Here is a 25,878-nt window from a genome sequence, read left to right on the forward strand (position 1 = left end):
TGACTAGCAAAGAGATGCTAGCCATTGTGCATGCAACTACAAAATGGAGAGATTCTTGGAGTTTATTGCTGCTCAGACTTGAGGACAAGGTTGGTTTGAAGGAGGCGAGGATGGTAGGATTCCCAAATCAATTGGGATTTCTAATTAATATGATTCCCAAATCAATTAGGATTCTATTTAATGTTAGGATTTAATGTTTGTTAGTTAGGATTCCTAAATCAATTGGGGTTTCTAATTATTATGAGTCCTAAATCAATTAGGATTCTATTTAATGTTTGAATTAAATCAGTTAGGATTCCCAAATCAGTTAGGATTCGAGGGGATATTTTACAATTCAAATATACTTTATATATATATATGTGACCCTTATGGGGCTTTTGGCATTCAAGCTAGCAATGAAGCAATAACATAATTCATAGCCTTTGGGTAATTTGGAAATAGATCCCCTCGAAGTGATAAAACCCTATTTTCCATTCTCTAAATTTACCCAATTTCTCCATGGTAAAACCCCAGGGTCTTATCATGATATTGTCTCTTTATAACTTCCAATTACTGTCCATCATCAACAATCCTAGATTTTGGGGGAAAAAACTGAAAAACAGTTCTAAACTTTTTCAAAATTCCAGTTGTGTCCCTACTTTTCAAGCACTCATTATTGGAAGATTTTCATAGACACCACCCATACCCATACCATCTTAATTAGAACCCCGAAACCCTTTTCTCTAAAATTTTATTGTCGATCGACCACCAGACGGCCCTCGTGCTTTTGCTGAAACTTTTCTGGTACACCCCCTTGCGAAAATCCCAACTTCCTGTGTTTTCCTCATCAAACCACCTACACCATTGTAATCCCCATTTCTTGATCTTCCCGCACCCAAAATATCATCCCTAAAGAGTTGTGGCCGATGACATGCGCCTCACCTACCAGTGCACATCAAAAAAATTACCAGAGTACCCGGCAACTGCTGCCAATTTTGCTAGAAATTACTTTCAATCATGACATTTTGGGTTTCTTCTGTGATATTTTGATTTGTAGCGTGATATTTTGCATGTAGACTTTTGATATTTTGCAAGTGTGATACTTTGCTGCGAAAAGCAAGAAATTGTTGCTGCCAACATTTGCCGCAATTTGTGAGTTTTGTAAGCGAATTTTTTCATTTCTGCATGATATTCAAGATTAAAGGTCACTTGAAGATAGTTCTTGAAAATTGCGAGTCATCTTGTGGTTTTACTTGTATAGAATGAGAATTGTGGTCAAACTGTGTTAAGAACATTTGGTGATACATAGTAGTGGGTATATGTAATCCAACAATATGATGACTGTTTATTGGGAAAAAAGAAATGGCTCTTTTCACTCACTGGGCATAATATCAAGCCATTCCATACCTTTCTTAAGTTTGGGGAAAAGGTTTGCGAATTCATTATTGATGGAAGATGTTCTATGAATGTGATTTCTAAAAATGGAGTCACTTGAATGCAACTTCATTTGAAACCTCACCCAGAGCCTTATGAGATGTCTTGGGTTGATAACTCTACTATAAATGTTTGTGAAAGATGTTTAATTCCTATCTAGATGGGTGACTATTTTGATAATGTTCGGTTTGATGTCATACTCATGAATATTGGCCATGTTCTCCTTAGTTCTCCTTGGTTGGGTGATTTGGATGTGACAAAGGACGTGAACCATGTCTTTCACTATGATGGTAAGAAGATCATCTTGAAGCCCCCACTACCCAACCAAGACAAAGAATCTGTTAGAGTTACTCAACTTGAAGACGCTACAAAGAAGGAAATGCATGTGTTTGAAGACATCCAAAGTTTTTCAAACATTCCTATTGTAGAGTTTGTCCTTCTTGATGAGTTCATTGTCGCTAATTCTCAATTCAAGTCAATGGTGCTGTCAATGGAGCGTGGTTTCTTGTATCACTCAATATGCTGGCTTTCGAAGAATCCAAGTTTGCTTCTTACTTCTAATCCTCCAAAATTTCAAAATAGTTTTTTTTTTTTCAAAATAATTATGGGAGATTTGATGTAAGACAAGAAGCAAGACCTTGAGGAGATCCTTGTTGGATAATAATTAAAGAAGCATTGAGTCAAGGGATTGTTGTGTTTAGTTAGTAGTTATTATGTGTTTTGTTTAATTAGGATAGTATTATGTGTATTTGGGGGCTTGGTTGTGACGTTTGTGTAGTCTAGGGATATATTTGTAATTTCATGTTGTTTTTATGGGTATATGTGTAATTTCATGTGTTTGAGGCTTTCTTATAAATAGTGTGAAAGCCATGTTGTAAGCAGGTTGCTAAATTTGAATTTGATGTGAAAGTGAGTTTTCCCCTTATGTCTCCTCTCCCCTTTCTTCCCCTTCTCTTCAATTTCTTGTATTTCCTCCTATCATGGGCTGAATATTTCTTACCTTGTGAAGGGCCATGTGGCACTAGTTAAAGCACTTTTGTTTAACTAGTCAGTTAAAGGTTATTGCAATTACCACAAGAACACATTCATAGCAGTAGAATGGAAAGTAAGTGGAAGCAATAAACAATTCATGAAAACAAATGGCAAGCAAGCGGTAAACATTGAAGCAACCTAATCCATTAAAAAACACCTCTATAAGTAATGTGTATTTAGCAGGGGAGGCAAGTAGGCTAAACACATTTAACATATGCTATTGAGTTTTAGAAGGCCGGTGAACACTTACCCTCCCCTAAAGAGCTTTATATGTTATTTTAGCCTTGACATTAGGGAACATTAAATTGTCCGAGGAGTCATACACCCACTTTATGCTAAGGCTTATACATATTCAAAATATAAAACCTATGCTACTATTTACATGATGATAACCCATCCAATGATACAAGGCAAGCGATCATAAGCAAGCATAATGCCTTATACAAGCTTGACTCGTGATAGTCTTCCCCATTTATGTGGTCAACATTCTCATAGACTTTGACGGTAGGTATTTTTCAAATTGGTCCATGAACGGTTGCGTGTCTTTTGCTGAATTCCAACTGTTTTCTTCATCTCCAAGGTCTTTCCACTTCATTAGGAACTTGTGCTGCTTCTTCCTTAATTATGTGAACTCTCTCTCTGCAAGGATGACTTCAACTTCTCTTTTGTCAAGTTATGTCGTTTTCAATAGTGATCTGGTTGACTGACTTTTGCTGGATTTTTAGTGTTGATGTTGAATGGCTTAAGGTAGTTGACATGAAGCACAAGATGCACTTTATCCAAGCTATAGGGGATCAACCTTGTAAGAGGCCTTCTCGACTTAGCCAAGACGAAGACTACTCCTTATTTCCGAAGTAGTCTTCTATCTCTACCTCGTAGTGACCTGATCTGATGAAGCTTAATAAGCACCAAGTCACCCATGTTAAAGTGCAAGGGTTTTCTCCCTTGATCTGCCCACTTCTTCATTTGCTTGGAAGCTTTCTCTAGGTAGGCTTGGGTAGTCTGGACATTCTATCTCCATTCTTTGGTGAAGGTGTGTGCTCTTAGACTATTTCCTTTGTACGAATCGTTCACTGTGTGAGGTAATAGCGGTTGCTAGCTTGTAACAAACTTAAAAGGAATCTTGTGGGCTTTTGCATTCTTTTGGGCATTGAAATAGAATTGAGCCAAATCAAGTAACTATTTTTTCTATTCGTTCCCCTTTGGGATTAGTCATAGTCTTACAAACTCTACCCCTGATATGGACGAATTCCGTGCTTCATCCAAATGTGTAAAAGATTCTAGTTGCACTTAAAAGCCGAGTACTCTACCGTTGCGTTGGCAACCCCAAAAATAAATAAAATAAATAAGATAAGAAATATTGTGTATTGAAATCAAAATGAAAAAAAAATTGAATTGTATGACATAATCAAAACCTTGATTGCCGGTGATGAAATGGAAAATTACTCATCTAGTAGCCCTAGTCCTTTGAATCTCTTTTTCTAGCCATTTGTCTATAGGTGGTAACTCGAAGAGATGTCAAGCTATGACCTGAGTATTCTGAAAAGTTCTATCCACAAGTTGCCTGTAAATCTTGGGTCTTGGTTATTGATAATGCCTTGGAAAACACCTAGATACTTCATAAATTGTTTGAAAATTAATATTGTTGTCTCCCTCCCCAAATAGTACTTTGTTGAGGGTATGGAAGTATTGAACCTTGAAAATGTCTCTTTAATCACAAATATAAACCCCACATCTCTCACTTTAGGTAGGTTGGTGATGAAGTTAAGTGTGATACTCTCCCATGGCCTGGTTGGTAATGGAAAGGGTTCCAGTAGCGTTGTAATCTTCTTTCGCTCTACTTTGTCTTGTTGGTAGGTGAGACAAGTTCGGATATATTCTACCATTTTATCGTGCAGTTGTGGCTGGTAATACCTCTGCTTTAGCAATGCCAAAGTGCGATGCCATCCTAGATGACTTGCCCACTTGGTGTCATGGCACTCTCTCAACCTTGTCTTCCTCAGGTCTCCAACTCGAGGCACAAAGAGCTGATTACCATGTGTCATCTACAATCCAATTTTTAACTAGAATTGGCGCACTTTGCCCTCTTCTGCCAACTTCATGAGGTTTTGGGCAACTGGATCTTTGACAAAGTTTTCTTTAATCCACTCTTGCATTGTCATGTTAACCTTACTGTCAAGTGTGTTACCATCTATAAGGCTACAAGCTAGGCCTTCCTAGTTTGCGACTTGGTTCATCTGCCCTGCTTGGTGCTCAAATAAAGAATTTAAACTACTCCAGGAATTCTTGCCAATGGGCATGCTTGGGTGATAACTTTGCTTGTGTATAGAAGTGACTAACAGTCGAGTTATCTGTTCCACCACAAACTTCGTCTCAAGTAGGTAATGCCGTTACACTTGAATACAATATATAACTTCTAGCATCTCCTTCTCTTAAGCTATGTACCTCCGTTAAGTTTCACTAAGTGTATGACTCTTGTGTGCAATATGATGCCCATCTTGTAACGAGACTTCACAAAGGGCATAGTCTGATGCATCTGTTCGTACCTTGAAGGGTTTCATGATGTCCGCAAGAGCATTATATCGGATCTTACATCATGGCATCCTTCAAGTTGTTAAAGGCTCTCTTCCACTTCTTTGTCTGGTCTCACCAATGGCACTTCTTCAACAGTTCTGTCAAAGAAGCAGTTCTCCTTGAATAACCCTCTATGAACTTTTTGTATAGTCGGAAAGTCCAAGAAAGGAGCGTAACCTTTATTGTCATTGGGATCTTCCAACTTGAATAGATCTCTCTTTCTCCGTAGCCATCTGGATATAACCTTGCTTGATCACATGAGTAAGGAATTTGATGCTCTACTGAGTGAGAGAGCACTTTCCTCTCCTCACATACAAATTGTTCTCCTTCTGCATATCAAACACCTTCCTTAGATGCTCTTTATCTTCCTCTAGAGTGGAACTGTAGAGAACAATATCATCTACATCTGCCAGGACAAACTTGTTGAAATGCTCATGAAATACTTAGTTTATCAAAGTGTCAAATGTCACTGGCATATTTGTGAATCCAAATGGAATCAACAAGAATTAATATACCCCATACCGTGTCACATAGGTTGTCTTGGCTACATCCCCATCTTCTATTCTCATCTGATAGCAGCCTAACCTCAAGTCAAGTTTGGTGAAGTATATTGCATGACTTAGCTGATCAAACAAATCAACAATCAGTAGAATGAGGTATTTGTTGCGCACAATGCCACAATCACCTTATTGAGCGTGTGGTAGTCCATACACACTCGAACATGCTCCCATTATGATTCCTCTTAAACAACACTCATGCTCCAAACAGTGCTTTGGAAGGACGTATATAGCCCGCTTCCAATAACTCATCAAGCTGTTTCCTTAATTTTTCCAATTCTGGAGGGGCTGTCTGATATGACCATTTAGCAGGCGACGTTACCTTTGGTAAAAAATCGAACTCATGCTTCGCACCTCGTTATGGAGGCAAGTTGTGAAGTAGCTTGTTAGGCATCCCAACTTTGTACTCATTCAAAACAGCTTGGATGGTAGTAGGCACCTATTTTGGTTTGTGTTTTCCTCTACCACCAACGTGGTAAGATATGTTTGTTCACCCCTCTTCAATCCTTTCTTGAGTTGCATGACAGAAAGGAACTTTTAATCATTCCCTTTCTTTGCAATGACTTGCATCATGCAAGGTTGGTCTCTCATCAGACATAGGGAACTAGTAGTCTTCCTCAAGAATTCCAATCCAAGAATCACTTGGAAATCATCGAATGGTACAAATATGAAATTAATATGAAATTTGCATATTTTGTCACTGTCAAAGCTTCATAGTCGTTTACTTAGCTACTTCCATAGTAGGCTGAGTTGCAGATTTAGCCTATGTTCTGTGTCCTTAATTCTTCTCTATGGAAAAGTTGAGTCTTTGTGGTTGTCCTTAATCCTTCACTAAGGATAAGTCTGCGGTTCTCCCTGCGAAACAAAATTATTTGTAGTCTCGGTATCATAGTATGGGTGCTTTTCCCATTGACCCGTCGATCCACGAACATCAACTCTCTAGCTTGGGCAATTTTTGTCTCTTTTGGCTGCCTGTTTAATGCGTTCACTTACTGCATTGCCCCCCTCCACAATGGAAGCTCGTAAGGCATTGAGTAATGACTTTTAAGGGCACTTAGCAACTTTGTGAGGGCCTCAACATAAGAAGCGTGTCACCTTAGCCTTATTATTGGGTGTGTTGAATGATTGAGATGAAGAAACTTCTTTTGAAGTTGATGGCTTGGTGTTGGGTCCCTCACTTTTGGGTTTGCCCTTCTTGAAAGACTTTATTCTGTTTCCACCCCTGCCACTCCCTTTGGATATTGTAGAACTCTCTTTAATGTAGTCAGTCAAGCGTTTTGCAGTAGTTTGTGCGTTAGGCAAGTCTAGAACTCTTTGTCGATGAAGTTTTGTCCTTGCCCACAGTTTCAAGCCATTAAGAAAATAGAACAACTTGTCTTTCTTTGACATGTTTTGAATATTTGACATCAAAGTAGAAAACTATTTCACACTTCCTGATTGAACCATTTTTTTTTAAGGTCTCAGTTTACATCAAACATTGTACTCAAACATTCTCAAAAAAGAATTGGGCCTTTAGCGCTCTTTTCGAGTTTGTTCAACAATCAACCACAAAATGTCCATTCTTAATTTCATCGTACTTGGTACGCAATCACAACTTAGCATCACCAACCAAGCACATTGTTGTAGTGGTTACTTTCACTTGCTCTGAGTTGGTCCCCAGTGTGCGAAAGTATTGATCCATGTCAAATAAGTTCTCCAACTCCTTAGCATCAAGAGCAACTCCAAATGTTTTGGGTTTTGGAACCTTGGTTCCTTTATATCCCACTGCATTGGAGTTTCCTATAGCAAGAATCATCAAGTTCATGGCAATTAGATCCGCCATTTGAGCCTGTAAATTTTCTATCATATGCTGGAGGTCCTCTGACATCTCCATCATGGAACTTTGTTGATTTTTTTTTACCCCTCCAAAGCATCAACACATTCAACTCGTTTGACCATCTTCATGCCCACATTGTTGGCTGTATCGGTTAGTGCTTCAGTTCTCTCGTCTCTTATCGTTGCTTAACACAATCCAACTATGAAGGCAACTGAATTCACATAGCAAGTAACCAAGCTCTAATACCAATTGTCACATGCCAAATATTTTACACCATAATTTACCACTAGAACACATTAACTATAGTGGAATATGAAGTGGAAGCAACAAGCAATCCATGAAAACAAATGGCAAGCAAGCAGTAAACATTAAAGTAACGTAATTCATTAACAAACACCTCTGTAAGCAGCTGTGTTTAGTGAGAGAGGCAAGTAGGCTAAATATGTTTAACGAATGCTAATGAGTTTTACAAGATTGACGAACACTCAGCTTTATATGCTATTTTAGCTTTGACACTAGGAAACATCAAATTGTCTGAGGAGTCATACTCCACTTTATACTAAGGCTTACACATTCAAATCATAAAACCTATATTACTATTTGCATGATGGTAAACCATCGGTCCCATCCCATGCAAACTAGGTAAGTTGTCACAGGCAAGCACAATGCCCTTAACAAGCTTGGCTCGTGACACCTCCCCATGCATGTAGATCCTTGATGCTGCTCTTGTTGTCTGTACAGTAGAAAAATTATGCAACCATTCTTTGTTGCATTTTGAGTTTAGGGAATTTTTTGATAGCTTTTTCAGAAAAGGTTCCACGAATATTATTGCTAATCTTGACTAAGTTGTTTTGATTGTGTTATAATTATACAGTAATGAACATGCTTAGGAAATAATAACCTCCCTGTGTAGATGCATTAAGTCGACCTTGAATTTAGTGATTGAACTTATATTATTTTAGTTAAATCTTATTGTACCATCGAGAGAAAGACCCCACGAGACAATCCTTAATGGAAGCTACCCTTGTGTCCCATGAGACCCTTGGGTGCCTCAAAAGAAGGGAGAACCACCCAATCTCTACTCGTAAAGTCTCAAATACTTCTAAAGAGAACAGGGTCTACTTCCCTTTACATTCATTACAAACTAAACCAAGTCTAAACTTAGTTTCCTGCAAAAACAAGATGTTAGGATTAACCTTACTAACAAATTTCTTCACCACTCTCCTTTTGTCCCTTTCCCTAACCCCCTAATATTCCAAGAAAGAAGCACACTACCATGAACCCTTGAGGACCTACCTCCTTTGTCCTAGTTAATCAATGACACTAACCTATCCAACTCCCTGCTCAATTTCTCAGCCTGTTCCTATCCCTAGTCTTGTCAACCCTCAACCTAATTTTATATGCACTAAGGTTTACCTATGCTAGATCCAACTCGTCAAGGTGGTTCTTAGCAGCCTGGCTATTCCTTTCGTCATCTAAAAAGTCCATGGTTTTGGAAGACCGATAATCTGTTGACTCCCTATGGCACTACAGTGACTCAATAGTTGTATGAGGTGACATCAAAAGTGGGGTCATTGCCTAGATATTTGCCCCCAAAAATGGGATGGTTTACATCAGTTTATGGTTTTAACATGCCCCTCCTCGTGAAACTTTTTCCGATGAATTACTGTTGGAGCTTGTGCGGTCAGTGATAGTAGGGTAGGGATATTTCAATGTCATTTGCAGCTTTAGGGACAAACTAGGGGGTCGAGGATCTCTAGCAGTGGAAGGAGGTTCATTTCTTTATTTGGGATTGTGGTCTTAGGGACATTCTTTTAAGAAATGGCAGCTTTACCTGAATGCCATCTAGAGATAAACAGGTGTCCTCTTGTGCTGACGGATTCCTCCTCACCAATGTGTGGGAAGACACTTCCACACGCAATGCAGGAGGCCCTTGCAAGGCGTGCTTCAGACCATTATCTTCTGCTTTTAGGTTCTAACCCAATGCAGTGGGGTCCCACCCCTTTTCATTTTGAGAACATGTGTTTGACATTGCTGTAGGACAAAAGCTGGACCAGGGGAAAACTCTTGTTGGAGAATAATTCAGAAGAATTGAATCAAGGGATTGTTGGTTTTAAATCGCGGTAGCGGGTAGCGTAATGTAACGGTAACGGGTGTAATGGGAAGTGGGAGTAGTGGATGTTACATAACGGAAAGCGGGTGTAATGGCCGTGAATTTTTTTGAAGCACACACAACCTTATGCATATTAGCGTACTTGCATGTGTTATCTTTTAGCCCTTCTTAGAAAGAGTTTTAGTGTATTTTGGATCCTTTAGTTCGAGTAACTAAGTTATTTGGTAAGGGCAACAAGTTGTTTTAAACCACCATTGATAGAAAAATTATGTGCGTGTGCGTATTTATACTTCTCATTGTTCTTATTTGTGATAAATTCTTATGTGTGCTAAATTAATTAATCAAACAAAATTCATTATACACTCCATTAATCTATTAGACACATAAGACATATGAATAATACAAATATAAAATAGCTAGAAAAGAAAGAAGGTTGAAGTTGAAAAATATAGAACGTAAATATCACATTACTAGTATTATCAAAATAAAATATTTTTCTAACAAGTTAGTATTTTCAAAATGTTAATTAATGCATCTATTATGAGTATTTAAAGAAATAGTAAATTTTGTATCATTGCCATCCTCTTTATAATCTTTTTCCCTCGTCACTTGGTATATTGAGAATGATATATGAAAGAGAGTGAAAAAGTGAGAAGAAATTGTAAAAATAAAATAATTTTTTGGTGTAACAGTTCCGTAGTGGTTCCATAACGGCCGTAGCAGCCTTTATGTAATGGTCGTGGTCTGTAATGGCCGCTACGGCCGTGATTTGTCTTCCCACCGGTTTCACGGTGTGTAACCTTTATTGAAAACCATGCTCCTTTGTCATAGTTAATCAATGACACTAACCTATCCAACTCCCTGCTCAATTTCTCAGCCTTTCCCTATCCCTAGTCTTCTCAACGTAACTTTATATGCACCAAGGTTTACCTAAGCCAGATCCAACTCGTCAAGGTGGTTCTTAGCAGCCTGGCTATTCCTTTCGTCATCTAAAATGTCCATGGTTTTGGAAGACCGATAATCTGTTAGACTCCCTATGGCACTACAGTGACTCAATAATTGTATGAGATGACATCAAAAGTGGGGTCATTGCCTAGATATTTGCCCCCCAAAATGGGATGGTTTACATCAGTTTATGGTTTTAACATGCCCTCCTCGTGAAACTTTTTTCGATGAATTACTGTTGGAGCTTGTGCGATCGGTGATAGTAGGGTAGGGGTATTTCAATGTCATTTGCAGCTTTAGGGACAAACTAGGGGGTCGAGGATCTCTAGCAGTGGAAGGAGGTTCGTTTCTTTATTTGGGATTGTGGTCTTAGGGACATTCCTTTAAGAAATGGCAGCTTTGCCTGAATGCCATCTGGAGATAAACAGGTGTCCTCTTGTGCTGACGGATTCCTCTTCACCAATGTGTGGGAAGACACTTCCACACGCAATGCAGGAGGCCCTTGCAAGGCGTGCTTCAGACCATTATCTTCTGCTTTTAGGTTCTAACCCAATGCAGTGGGGTCCCATCCCTTTTCATTTTGAGAACATGCGTTTGACACTCTGCTGTAGGACAAAAGCTGTACCAGGGGAAAACTTTTGTTAGAGAATAATTCAGAAGAATTGAATCAAGGGATTGTTGGGTTTAGTTAAATAATTTATTGTTGTTTAGTTTAATTAGTATAGGATTATGTGTATTTGGGGGCTTGTCTGTAATGTTGATGTATTTGTGCTTTTAGTTTAATGTAGTTTTTAGGGATGTGTGTGCAATATCTTGTGTTATTGGCTTTCTTATAAATAGTGTGTGAAATCCATGTAGAATGTTGGTTGTTATGAATTTGAATTGAGATGTGATGTGAACCTGTGGGTGCCTCTCCTTTGCTCTCTTCCTTCTTCCTCTTCCCCTCCCTTCTCCTCCATCTCTCCCAACTATGTGTTGGCTGTAGTTCCATGATGCTTTCCTGCATCATTTGGTATAAGAGCCCAGAATTGGCCTGTCTTCCATTTCAGCACCCCATTTTCCCCTCTTGATCTTCTCTTCTTTCCATTTCTCTTTTTTCCTCTTATTAGTTCTGATTTCTGCAGAATTCTCAAGATTTTGATTTTCTTTCATGATATTTCTATCCGCAACATGATATTTTGATTGTGGGCATGATATTTTATGAGCATGATATTTTGATAAGAAAAGCTAGAAAGTGTCACTGCCAGCATCAAGAATCTGCATTTTGTGAATTTTTAAGTGTATTTGTTTCATTTCTGTACAATACTCAAGATCAAAGGTGAATTTAAGATAGTTCTTGAAAATTGGGAGTCATATTTTTGGTTCTACTTGATTAGATTGATAATTCTGGGCAAATTGTGTCAAGGACTTGTGGTGATATATAGTTATAGCATAGCAACATGGTGACAAGTTGTTGGAAAAGGAATGTCATTTTTCGTACTTCGGGCACAATTTCAAGCCTTTTCATTCCCTTCTTAACTGTGGAGAAAATGTTTGTACAATCATCGATGATGGAAGATTTCCTATTGAATGTGGTTTCCATAGATGAAGTCACTTGTATTCAACTTCATTTGGAACCTCACCCAGAGTTTTATGGGATATCTTGGATTGATAACTCTACTTGTTTGTGAAAGATGTTCAGTTCCTACCTATATGGGTGATTGTTTTGATAATATTTGGTATGATATCATATCATAAATATTAGTCATGTCCTCCTTGGTTTTCCTTGATTTTGGATGCTTTGAGTGTGACTCAAGGTTGTGAGAACACGTCTTTCATCATAATGATTAGAAGATATTGTGACTCAAAACGTTTTTGACATGATTGATCATGTCAAAGTTACTCAACTTGACAAGCAAGGGAATGCATGTGTTTGAAGACATCCAAAATCTTTCAAACATTCCTATTGCTGAGTGTGTCATTCCCAATGTACTCATTGATGCAATTTCTCATTCAAGTCTATAGGGCTGCCATCGGAATGTGGCTTCTTGCATCACTCAAAACATTGACTTTCGAAAAGTTCAAATTTGCTCTGTACTTATGATCCTCCAACATTTCATATTTTTCTAATTGGGAGAGATTTGATGTAGGACAAGAAGTTGGACTATGGGAACACCCTTGTTGGATAATATTTCATAAGAATTGGGCCAAGGGATTGTTGGGTTTAGTTAATAGTTTATTGTTGTTTAGTTTAAGTAGTATAGGATTATGTGTATTTGGGAATTCATTCATAATATTTGCGTGTTTTAGGGGCGTATTTGTTGTTTCATGCAGTTTTAGGAGTATATGTGTAATTTATTGTGCTATTGGCTTTCTTATAGATATTTGTGAAAGCCATGTAGAAGGTTGGTTGTTGATGAATTTGAATTGAAAGTGAATGTGTGATTTCCCCCTTGTATCTCCTCTTTTCCTTCTTCCCAATGATGCAGAACAACATCATGAAATTATAACTAACACCATAGTAGTTAGAGGCGCAAAGCGAGCCAAGGTGCAAAGGGTCTTTGAAGCTGAGGCGTGAGGCGCGAGGTGAAGGCGCGCGCCTCATGAAGGTGAGGCACACAATTATTAAAATGGTGTAAAATGTCTATTTGGGGTAATTGATATATGAACATATGAATATCTAGTAATATTAGAATTTAAAATGCCAAAACATTCAATTACAAAATTGAAAATTTAATAAAATTGCCAGTACGAAGCCCAAAAGCATCAACAATTCAACATAGTTCAACATCAAAAGAAAAGAGTACAAATAAAAAAAAAGTAGCTAAATTTCAATAAAAATAATAAATATTATGTATTAGTTATAATTGATAAACTCACATTAATTAAACTAAACATTACAAATTAAAAAAATAGTAGCTAAATTTCAGTAAAGAGAATAAATATTATGTATTAGTTATAATTTATACACTTGCATTAATTAAACTAAATATTTAATTAGTAATTACATATAAAGAAGAAGAAAGAGTAGCCAAATTTCAATAAAAAGAATAAATATTATGTATTAGTTATAATTTATAAACTTACATTAATTAAACTAAATATTACAAATTAATAAACAGTAGCTAAATTTCTGTAAAAAAAATAAATATTATGTATTAGTTATAATTTATAAGCTTAGATTAATTAAAGAAAATATTTAATTTATAAGCTTACATATAAAGAAGAAGAAAAAGAGAAGCAGCAGGCAGCAGTCAGCAGCACGCAGCACGCAACAAGCGGGCAGCAGGAAGAAGAAGAAAAAGAGAAGCAGCAGGCAGCAGGCAGCAGTCAGCAGCACGTAGCACGCAACAAGCAGGCAGCAGGAAGAAGAAGAAGAAGAAGAAGAAGAAGAAGAAGAACTCGCGAGGGCTCCGGCTGGTTCGAAATGAAGTCGCGAAGGGTCGTGCTTCTTCAAAATGTCGAAGACGAACTCACGTTCCTAGTTTGAAGCTCGAAGACGAAGTCGTGAAGGCTTCCGGCTGGTTTGAAGGCTTGCAGACGAGCTCACGTTGCTTGTTCGAAGGATCGCGAAGGCTCCTGCTGGTTCGAATGTGCAAAACGAATTCACGAAGGGCTTCGAAGGGCCGAGAGGGGCTAGGGCTATGTTCGTTCGAGTCGAATGAGGGCTACGGGTCTGGCTGTGGCTATTTCTCTCCTTTAAATGACTAAAAATTCACAAGGTGCGACTCATTGCGCCTGTCGCCCCAGTGTGCCTCGTCTTGCCTAGCCTTGCCTCTTGCAGGTCGCCTCGCCTCACCTGATTTGAGGCGCAAGCCTCTTCGCTTCACTGCGCCTTGCGCCTAGGGGTGCACTTTTAACTACTATGGCTTCACCGCACCTTGCGCCTAGGAGCGCACTTTTAACTACTATGACTAACACATGAGAGAGAGAGAGAGAGAGATTTCAACAATAACATCCTCCTACACGACTTTCACAAACTATTTATAACGAAGCCTCATAACACAAAATCACGCATATACGCCTAAATCTACATGAAATTACAAACACACCTCTAAAATGCACAAATATTATAAATGAGCCCCCCAAATACACTTCTACACATAATCCTATACTATTAGACTAACCAACAATAATATTGAACCCGAAAAATCCCTTGACCCATTCTTCTAAATTTTTCTCCAACAAAGTTTTTCCCATGGTCTGGCTTCTTGCCCTACATCACACACCCTGTCTTTTGTGAGTGTGTGAGGGACTGGTGGGAGAGAGTTACATTTAGGGGTGGTAGGAGTTCAAATTGAAGGAAAATTTGAAGTATTTTAAGTTGAGGTTGGATAAAGAGATTTTTAGGAATTTAAAATAGATTTAAAAAACATTTCTTTTGAAATTGTTGAATTGGATGGGTCTGTGTAGTGCAGATTGTTGGATAATGAGGCTAGTGCCAGAAGATCTACTCTTTTTAATGATTTGGAGGTATTGTTATTGAGGGAGGACATGAATTGGTGCTAGAAGTTGAGAGTAAAGTGGGTCTAGGAAGGAGATTTCTATTCCAACTTTTTTCATAGGGTGGCACGTGGGAGGAGGAGGAAATGTTTTATCAAGGAGCTTGAATTGGACTTGGGGAATCTAATGAGGGGGCATTTTTTAGATTGGGCCAAAATCTCAAACTTTTACAAGCTTTGGTATAGTTAGATTGGAACTGTCTGCCTTATATCCTCAGCAGGATTGGTTTTGGGGAAATTTGGTGTGATTGGATTGGTCATTGTATTTCTACTGCATCATTCTCTATGTTTATTAAAGGCTGCCTGATAGAGTTCTTCAGATCTTTGCATGGTTTGAGACAAGGAGGCCCCCTTTCCCCCCTCTTATTTATCTTCTTCATGGTGGTTTCGAGCAACACGATAACAAGGGCAAATGAATTTGGCCTTCTTAAGGGCTTAACATTGGAAGATTGATAATTTTGTAAGTCTCCCATCTCGTTTTTGCAAATGTTTCTGTTGTTTTTTGCTAGGAAGATCCTGAATAATTCTTAACCTTAGATGTATCCTTCTTGGGTTTGAAGCAATCACGGGTCTTGAGGTGAATTTGGGCAAGAGTGTTATCATCCCTATGGAGCCTTGTGATTGCAGCCTCCTCCTCGCAGACATTCTAGGCTGCAACCGCAGAAGCTTCCCTATTTCTTAACTAGACCTCCCTTTTGGAGCCAAGTTCAAAGATAAGGTTGTCTAGGATCCTATAATTGGCAGAGTTGAAAGGAAATGTACTGGTTGGAAAAGGATGTGATGTAAGACGGTTCTAAGTAGCCCTAGTCCTACGATTGACCCTCTTTGTAGCGCACACACAATATCACAATCTATGGGAAGAATTGAATTAACCAAGCATGAACATCACATATATATTCTAATGATCACAAGTTGTTGAGGTTTTGAAAACATATATGATTTGGTTTAAAAGCCCTTAGTTGATAATTTCATTCAAGTAATCAAGTTCACTTTAAAAGATGTTATATTAGAAGTCTTAGATCACAAGTTCTAGCGTACAAATCAATATCCCTAAGCATGGTACTAGCAAGCATGTTCATGTTGAAAATCTAGGAAGATTCAAAGAGAATGAGCATGGTTTTTCAATCAAGGGTTCGGGTAGAGTTTCAAGGCTTACAAGGCACCTTTAGGTGCTGTTTTAGATGGTCAGAAACAAGGAATTGAATCGAGCTTACCAAAAGATTCGGAATGACAAATACGAAGACACACAAGTACTCGATATCACCACGAAAAAAGTTGTTGATCCTTAGGAATCTTGAGAGAAGAATGAAGCTTGAGGAAGGTTGTGGCTGTGAGCTGTGAAAGTGGAGTGGGCGTGTAGTGTTGATGACGACGTTGATGTTGTCGTGGTCTCTCACCACCCAATCTCTGGTGAGATGGAACGTAGCCTCACACTACTCACTCACAAGGAGAGGAACAAGATTCACAAGTTTAAGCATAGAGTTCATTTTTAATTGATAATGCAAAGATGCCTTTTACAATACAAGTGATGGCATATTTATAGCCTTACATGAGCATGCACATGACTTGCATATGACTTCTTAAGATATTAAAGAAAATATAAAAGTAAAATAAAACAATTACAATATAGGTAATGAGGTTCCTAGGATATAGTTTGCCATAGGAAATAGGTGCCTAGGAACTGGAATAATTATGATAGTGGAGTCTAGGAACTTAAAATGAACTAAATGCTTCTTGAAAAAAGCAAGACTCTTTGATTTGCATGTTGTCATTCTCTTTCCAAGCTAGTTTCCAAGAGAAGCTTCAATTGTTGCAAATAAAGTTCACATCCAATGGTGGACTTTGGGTGGTCATCCACGTGTCACAAAATCCGCGAAAGATACTCGAGGTGCATGTTGATCCCCATCAAGATGTATCTTTCCAAGGGTGGTAAGACTTGCTTTTATCAATAGCGCCTTAGTCAATCTCCCAGTTTTTTTTGTCTCTACTTCCCTTCCCTAGGGCAGTGTCCAATAGATTGGAAGATCTTTGGGGGGAATATGGAGAGAAATTCAAATATCGTCTTGTAAGATAGGGGGTTGTTAAACAACCCATGCAAAATGGAGGGCTTGGCCTTAGATCCCTTCTTACTTTTAAAAAGGCACTTTTGTGGAAGTGGCTCTAGAGGTTCATGTTTGGGAAAAAATATTTCTGGCATGGAGTTGTTGCTTCTAAATATGGTCATCACCACAAGGGACCTCCAAAGAGTTGACCGACGGCTGTGATACAAGTGTTCGGAAATTCATTAGAAGAGGTGGGAGAACTTCTTTTATCACATTCATTTCAGTGTGATAAATGGGAAGGATGTGTTTTCATTTTTTGGCATGATTTATAGACTTATCTATGATAAAAATGCCTCCATTTGCCAAAACTGGGAGCGCTCAATCCATGATACTATTTGGAACGGAACCCCCTGATCAAGAATGTTTTTGATTGGGAGATTGATACTCTTATTGGTTTTTACAGAATTCTTTAATGTTCAATGGCATGCCTCCTCCAATATTCTCAAGTGGTCCTCGAGAAAGGAGGGAAGTTCTATAACTTCTATTTTAATCACCTAAGTTGCCTGATGGAGTGCATTGACTTTTTTCCTTGGAAGCCCACTTGGGAAACAGCAGCCCCTTTGAAGGTTTCTTTTTTCACTTAAGAGGTCGTTCTGGGGAAAATCCTCACCCTTGACAGCCTTCAAAGAAAGGGTTTCTCTATCATGAATAGGTGTTTTTTGTGCCTCAAAGAAGCGGAATCTATGAATCCGACCTATTGCATTGCTCCTGGACTAGTAATCTTTGGAGCTTGGCAATTTCCTTGGTCATTGCAGTTTCAGATGAGAGTGAGATTTGGGCTTGGAAAGGGATCCATGCCAACAAGCTCAAAAGGAGAGCCCTTTCCCTTATTCCCCTTGCTGTTTTTTGGGCAGTTTGGAAAGAAAGGAACAGAAGGGCTTTCGAACGGGATGGTCTCTTCTTTGTAGGTTGTCAAAGATAACTAGATTTGTGTGACCCCTAGTTGGCTTAGTGGGGTGCTTTAGAGTGACTTATTTGTTATTCTTGATTTCCTGGATGTGCTTCATTGACTTGTGTATTGTTTTAGTTCTTTGTTATTTTCATTGTACTTGAATGGCATCTTCTTGATGACCAGTTTCTCTAATAAAGTTTTGTTTGCTGTTAAAAAAATTTGTATACTGAGGAGCTCTCGAATTGGAGGGTTTTGATTGGTGCCCCATTGAGGCTAGTTCATCTTTGGCTTGACAGACCTTTCAGAGTCGAAGAAATTAAAATAAATAAATAAAGGTCTTTGGTATTAATAGGAAGAAGGCTCGTGGTCCTGATGGTGGGAGGTGTTGTAGGGGAGGACATCTAGAGCTTTTTTGAGGAGTTTCATTGTAATGGGATGGTGAGAAATAGTGGCATTATTTCTTATGCCAGCTCTTGGAAGTTCTTTTCTAAGGTTGCGTGGCTGTTCTTTCCTCTCATCCATTTCAGAGTGGGTAATAGAGGGTTGAATTTTGGGAGGATGTTTAGGAAGGTGCGAATTCTTGGAAGCTGACAGTGCCTCATTTATTTAAGTTTTCTACTATTCACAACACACCTATCAACACTTTCTTTTCTTTTGAGGTAAACTCTTTCTTGAGATTTCCTTTTTTTTTTTTTTTTTGGTTAGGAATCCCAATGAATGAGAGGTTGACTAGCTTACCACCTTGCTTTTTGTGTTGGGTCGTTTTGTTCCTTTCGATAGGGGGATGAGATTGTTTGGGAGGGTTATCCTTCAGGTCTCTTTTCTTTGAAATCTTTTTTCCCCTGCCTCTCATAGACCCGATTCGTAATTTCTTGCCTTGGAGCCACATGATATGGACTTTGACTTTGAAAATAATTAATATGCATGATTTGTTATAGAAAAAAAGATCGTACAAGTCTCCTTTGATATGTGTTTGATGTGCTACAAGTCCAATGAAGCAAATGCTCACCTTTTCCTCCATTGTTAGGTGGCAAACCACCTTTGGAGTGCTTTGTGCTCTTGTTTTGGTGAAGCTTTCGTGGCACTGCAGAATGTAGATCTCTTGCTCATGAGGCATTGGGGCTTTTGCTCAAGTAGGAAGGGTTGGGTTTTATGGTATAGTGCAGCCTTTGCTATCTTGTGGACCCTTTTTTTTTTTTTATAATTTTTTTATAATTTTTTTATTTTTATACAAGAAGAATTCATTAAGAGGAAAAGAATTATTGAGGAGAATAGGACATCTCTTGTGAAAATTTTGGAACAAGCCCAAAAGTTAATCATTTTGTGATTTCCATTATCAATGGTGTGGCTAAGGATGTTATCTTGGATTTCACTTGGAAGACTCTGGACTAGTTGTGAAAGAGATGTGGAAGATGAGGATGCCATGAGGAAGAGAACTTGGGGACGAGTTTGGGGATTTGTTGGTCTTGAGAGGAAGTCACTAAGGATGTTGTGCTTCCCTTTGATGTGCTTTACTTCAAATTTATACTGGGCAAACCAGTTCGCCCATCTAAGGAGTTGTCCTTGCGGAAGGATCTTTTGCTTGAATTGGATCATCTTTGGAAAGGAGAACATCCATTTCAATTAGAAAAGTATGTCCAATCAGATGGAATTCAAGCTTTTCAATCCCTCTTTTATCGCCAATATTTCTATGAAAGTGGAGTGATAGTGCGATTTTGATTCTTTGAATGCTTTACTTTTGTTTCCACAAATGTGTCTAGTCCCGTCTTCTGATTTCTCAATTGAAGTTGCTCCCCAATAGAAATCACTAGTATCGGTTTGCAAGATTCTTTTTTCTTTTGCCAGGAATCTAGAGTAGTGGCCATTTTGTGGCCATTTCTTTGAGTGATCTTACTGCCTTTGTGTGTTTAGCTTCCCAAGGGGGCACATCTTTGTTTTTTAAAAGCTGGTGGGGTGGTGCTGTGTAAGCTGCCACCTTTGGGACAAAGTCTTCCATATAATTGACAATACCAAGGAACTGCTGCAATTGCTTTGTCATCATCTGGCTATCTAGAAAGGTGTTGAGTTGTATGGCAATATGTGGTTGTAGCTCATATTTCCCTTGACTAATCTTCATCCCAAGAAAATCAACTGTCTTGAACACCAATAATCATTTTCCTTTCTGACAACATAATTCCATAGTGCTCTACAATGTCTGTGAACTGATTCAGAAGCTTAGCATGTGATGTTATATCCTTTGAAAATAGAAGGATATCATCAATATAGATCGGGACATGATGAAGTATGGGCTGGAAGATCTTGATCATTGCCTTTTGAAATATGGATGGGGCTTTGAGCCCAAATGACATAACAATCCACTGGTAGTGGAAATTGGGTATGTAGATGCCATCTTGGGTTTGTGATCTAGATGGACACCTAATTGCCAAAAAGCCCACTTTCAAGTCAAAGTTTGAAAAAATTTGGGCCTCCAATAATTGTGAAAATAGGCTAGTCTTATTTGGCAATGGGAACTTATCATCAGAAAGAAAATGGTTGAGGGGTTGGTAGTTGATGATGAGCCTAAGCTTTCCTCAAGGTTGTTCACCCTTTTTATTGACATAAAAGGTTTCACAAGCCCACTGCGACTTTGTTGGTTCAATGAACCCTTCTTCTTTAGTAAACTCATTCGGGGCCAAAGAATAGTGCTCTAGATTCATCCCCTTGTGATTGGCTTTAGTTGGGTTGATATTTTCATCCTTTTTGAAGTGAGACTGACAAAGAACTCTAAATTCTTTCATAAAGACTTTGAGCATTTCTTCAAGAACGAATGGACCACTGAAGGACCACTAAAAGGACTGAAAATGTTGTTTCCAAGTTCATTGGAAGATTAAGAATCTGGTGGATTAACCTTTGAGATTACAGGTAGTTGGAGATATCGTAGGTACCAGACCTTGATGTCTTCATCTCCACTATCATTGAAGAATTTTGTGGTGCCTACGAAGACCACGTTACTCAAGCCAGAGAAGAATACATGAAGATACTTCTTTGAGGGTGCACCATCAAAGATCATACTAAAAACAACAAAGAAAAAATGAACATCAAGCCAAAATATTCCTCCAATCTTTATAAATTGGGAAATCTAGCTCCCTTAAAAAAATTCATAATTGACACACCACAAAAGAGCCATATAATGAATCTTTTCCCAAATCTAGTAGCCAATTTAACTTTTCCCAGAAAAGATCTGTGCATTATGCTTGAATGGTAACCCCTACAAAACTGTGAAGATACCATATTTCCACAATGCTACCCTATCCTTCCTCCTTCCAAAACCTACAAAAGAAGTAGCTAACAGGTCCTCCACTGAAATAGGAAAAACCCAATTCTCACCCAAAACACCAAAAATTTTATTTTAAATCTTCCAAAAAAATTTGCAATGCCAAATAAAAGGAGAAGCTATCTTGGAGTTTTTATAACAGAGAACACAAACGTCTTGAGAAACATGCTTCAATGGCGTGCTTATCTAGAGCAAGTTATAGATATTGATTTTATTAAGCACAATGAACCAAATAAGTTCCTAATTTGGGGGGTGGTTTGGCCTTTCAAATAATAGAATAGAGAGGAGATAAAGAATTGGAATGGGTGAATAATTCAAAGAATCATTTATAGGAATAAGCCATTGAATGATCCAAAAGACCAAGAATGAACACCCCTCCTCGAAGAAAGAGTAGAATTATTCAATAAGGAAAACTTGGATGACAACTCCACCAATTCAATGTCATTAGAGATTCCTGAAATGGAGATTTCAAGAAACCAAAGGACTACTCAAGTCACCTACAAAGAAAGAAATGACACTGCTATTCTATTGTGAGCTCAATCGGAAGAGACAAGGGAAAGATGTGGATAGTACATCATTCCCTGACCATAACCCCTCCTCACCCCCAATTTAATGTGAGTAGTGAATAAGGGATAAATCTGAGAATTAGACCTCCACGGACTCTTTAAAGAACTTCTTAAAAACAAGCATTGGTATCCCAATCATTCTCACTTGACCCAAACTTGCTTCTTGTAACCCTATGCCAAAGAGAAGAATCTTCTAGAGGAAAGCACCATAATCGTTTAGCTAAAATAGCAGTGCTTTTAGACACCAACTAGCCAAGACTCAATTCCCCTTCCTTTCTTAGACCTTCGGACCCCCCACACTAGACCATGAGAAAAATCTCATAATTCTCTCAAGGAATCAAGCTTGATAGCAATCCCCACTGAAATCCTAAAAACATACTAGTAACACAACGGAATACTGGATAGACAAGCTTGAATAAAAGTGATTCTTCCCTCAAGAGAGAAAAGAGCCCCCTTCCAACCATCTAATCGCTTCGCCACCCTTTCTACTACTGGATTCCAAAAATCCATAGATCTAGTATTACCTCCCAAAGGAACCCCTAAGTACGGTCAAAGGCCAACCTAGTAAACCACACCCCACCCCAAAAGCCCACTCACTAGCATGCTCAGTGGGCACATTAATAGTTGCTAAACCACTCTACTCCATATTAAATTTAAGCCCAGTCATCCTCTCAAAAACTTGGAGAATACCCATGATCTCCTAAAAGAAGGGCTATGATCATCTCATAAGAAAATGGTGTTATCAGCAACTGAAGCTGAGAAACTGCCACTTCCTCTCTCCCCACTTCTAAACCTCTCAGCCTTTGGATTGATAGAAATTTGGGAACCTTCGAGGATCGCTAAAGTCCTCTTAGTTGTTATGGGATCGAGTTGTGTTCTTGCGTCTTTTTGGCCCATCTATTCGGATTCTTTGGGGTTTGTCATTGATCAACCTTCAAAGGGATTGGAAGGGAGCTCTGTTGTAACTTTTTTGGTTGTTTCTCTTTGCTTTTCAAAGGACATTTGTCCTCCTATTATTTTACCTTGTTTGTTATTTAATAATTTTTTTCTTATCCAAAAAAGAAACTTATTGTTCCATAGATTCATGTGTTCACTTCAAGCATCTTCTGCTATACTTCTCATTCCTATTGGGAAGTTACCTAGATTTTCTTTTTTATACATTGGAAAATTAGATGAATTACTATGATAAATGCATTGAGTTTTGATCGGCTTTTTGCCATCTGCTACTCATTTTTGTTTGAAGTGAAAATGGAATTAATTAAAGTGTTTCTATTATGCTGGTTCTAAATACTATTGTGTGTTTATTTATTTATTTATTTATTTTCAGGTCCTAGGAACACCCTCAAAAAGATTTTGGGTGAGATTTGTTATTTGTGATCCACAACTGAAATGAGTGTTCTCTTTGTAGTAGTCAACATAATTCTAACACCCATGCTCCCCCCTTCAACCTTAAAACAATTTGAAGCGCTTGGAAATCAAAATTAATAAATAGAAAATGGATTTTATCTATCTGACCATTAACCAACATGGTTCCTGTACAAGATCTGGATTTCATGTATACGAGCTTAAAATAAAAAAAGCTTATTAATTCATGCATACAAACTAAAACCTGGGTGCAGCTACTCCCAGTCATAGGTTTGATTACATGGATCTGATTCAAAGCTTGTGCAAAACTATTGTTAAAAGCTCAAAAAGTGTAGCATACAGATGACATGCAATGTGATTATTTCTATTTTATCGTTATTTCTTTGTTTTCGTTTTTCTTAAATTCTTTGAAATTGTTGGTGTTAGCTGACTTTTTATCCCCAAAGAAATTGGTTGCACAAGCTTTTGGTTCCAAATTCATATTTCTAAATGCTCACCTTCTTGTTGTGGATGCGAAACTTTTTAATACTAGCATTTCTTTTTTGTTCCTATTTCTGGTATTGGGTTGGGCTATAATGAAATAAATTTTTATTATTGCTATAATAAATAACTTTCACGAGTGGAAGTATTTTTTTTAGCAAGTTGCTTTAGCTGTAAAATATTAACCCATTTAAATTCATGCCTTAAGAGGACACCAAAAGATGATGCTTGTTCAAGCAATTTTACTGGTTGGTGTTTTTCCTTGATGGACTTTTATGTGCTTCTTTTATGGAGATTTAGTCCCTAAAGTAAAGTTGCCAAATGAATGTTCAAGCTAGGAAAATTTCCCAATACTAAGAGTTTAGATTTTGTGAGGATCTCTCTTCGCTTGTATGGATAATTTCTCCTACAGGTTGTGTTATCATTGTCTTTGAATTAAAGTTTAATTAATAATAATTAGGTGAAGCATTTTTAGGTAGTTTTGCCAATGAAATTGAGATAGCTTCTTTATTTGTTATGTAAATTGATGTTTAGTTGGATTCTATGAGTGTGAGTTTAATGCATCTTCTACTGTGCTGCTATTGTTGCTGTAGGACACTCTAATATGTGTTATTCTTGCCATAGTTGAAGATTGATAGGTACTACCTTTGTTTTGCTTTGTGATTTCTAAATTAATTGTTGTACATGGAATCTTAACTCTTGAGGTGTGTAGAAATATGACACAAGGAATTGCTCTAATTTCATAATTTTCAACACCATGGAAGCATTTTACAACCAATTTGATAATTTTTTTTTTTCGTAAAGAATGTTTTAACTTATTATTTTTCTCTTGCTTTCTGATGGTAAAAGGGGTTATTTGAATATTCAATGGCATGCAGTGTCTTTTGCACTAAAAGGATCTATTTAACATAATATGGTTCTGTCAAATTGAACAGTTTGAAGATGCTAAACAACCATGTTTAGACTACTAAATTGAGATATGAGTGTTGAGTTTAGGCTAAACGATACACTGACTGCCCTTTCTGGGTAAAACACAGTTCCTGTGTTTTCTTTATTGCTTGCCTTGTTCCATATTAGTTTTGCTATTAGAATTTCATATTGTCATGGATTATGCATATTAGGAAAAAAATGGCTCAATTATAAGAGCTCGAAGGCCAAGGGATTCATCAAGGATGCTGCTGGTCATGGACCTATATAGATGGAGCTTTCATTTGCGTTAAGTCGCAGGCCTATTCTCAATTTAAATGCAACCAAGGAGTAATCTATGAGGGGAACATGCCACACATCACCTGCTCAATATAACCACAAGATTGACAAACCAGAGTAATGTGAATAATGATCACAAGACTCAAATATTAACTGGGCGAGTTCTAACTTGCGGCCACATTTCTTCGGATCATTTCTAAATCTTGTGCAACAGTATTGCAGATTTATTTTGCACACCATTGCATTTGGTGCCAAATGAAGTTTTAGATTTATACTTTGTTGCATTCTTTGCCACTTAATGATCTTTGTGGTACAGATAGCACATCATTTGCTCAGTGTTACTGATTATTAACTCCCCTCTTGTTGATTTGTATTGTACAATTCATCGAAGATGATTATTTTATACATATAGAAAAAAAATTAAATCTGGTTAGCTTTTTTGTTTGTTAATATATTTGGTATAGAATACGTTGGAAGGGAGGTCGGTTAATGGTATAATACGGTGAACACACAATCTCAATACTATTAGAACAAGGAATATGAAAAATTTTCATTGTGCAAATATTGCAATGACATGGATATGGACTTCAAAATGCAATCATGGTCTTAATTTCCACAAAATTGTCAAAATTTTTGCTTTCCATCACCCAGGAAATTGAAATGGCAGTCCATCTCCATCTTACATAGTTTTAATTGAATTTTCAATAAATGATCCTAGACTTCTCCATTCATTTTATAAAATTTAGTATGTGTTACTATTAAATTGTTTTAATTCAATTTCTTTTTACTTGTGTTGCATGGATGTAAAATTTTCCTTGTAATCATGTATTCGTGTAATACTTCTCTTAAGCTCTGTTGTAGGTAGAAATCAATTTCAACTATTTTTTCAATGTAGATCAAATTCTAAGTGGCATGATCTTCCTCATTATTTTATCCAGTTCTAGACATTGGCTTTGAGATACATCACCCTTTAATTACGTATATGAATCTTATAGATCTCTACAATTCTAAAACGTATATAAT

The 25,878-nt window shown here is 37.7% G+C and overlaps 1 protein-coding gene across 1 annotated transcript in view; it reads left to right on the forward strand.

The window, feature by feature from the left end:
* Positions 1-25,282, forward strand: part of LOC131155201 (cleavage and polyadenylation specificity factor subunit 3-I) — a 51,756-nt gene extending 26,474 nt beyond the window's left edge. Inside the window, exon 8 of the mRNA XM_058108158.1 lies at positions 24,771-25,282. The gene's annotated coding sequence lies outside the window, so the exon portion shown is untranslated. The remainder of the gene's footprint in view (positions 1-24,770) is intronic.
* Positions 25,283-25,878: the final 596 nt, after the last annotated feature.

Source organism: Malania oleifera, chromosome 5 (genome assembly GCF_029873635.1).
Source record: "Malania oleifera isolate guangnan ecotype guangnan chromosome 5, ASM2987363v1, whole genome shotgun sequence".
NCBI classification, from domain to species: Eukaryota; Viridiplantae; Streptophyta; class Magnoliopsida; order Santalales; family Ximeniaceae; genus Malania; species Malania oleifera.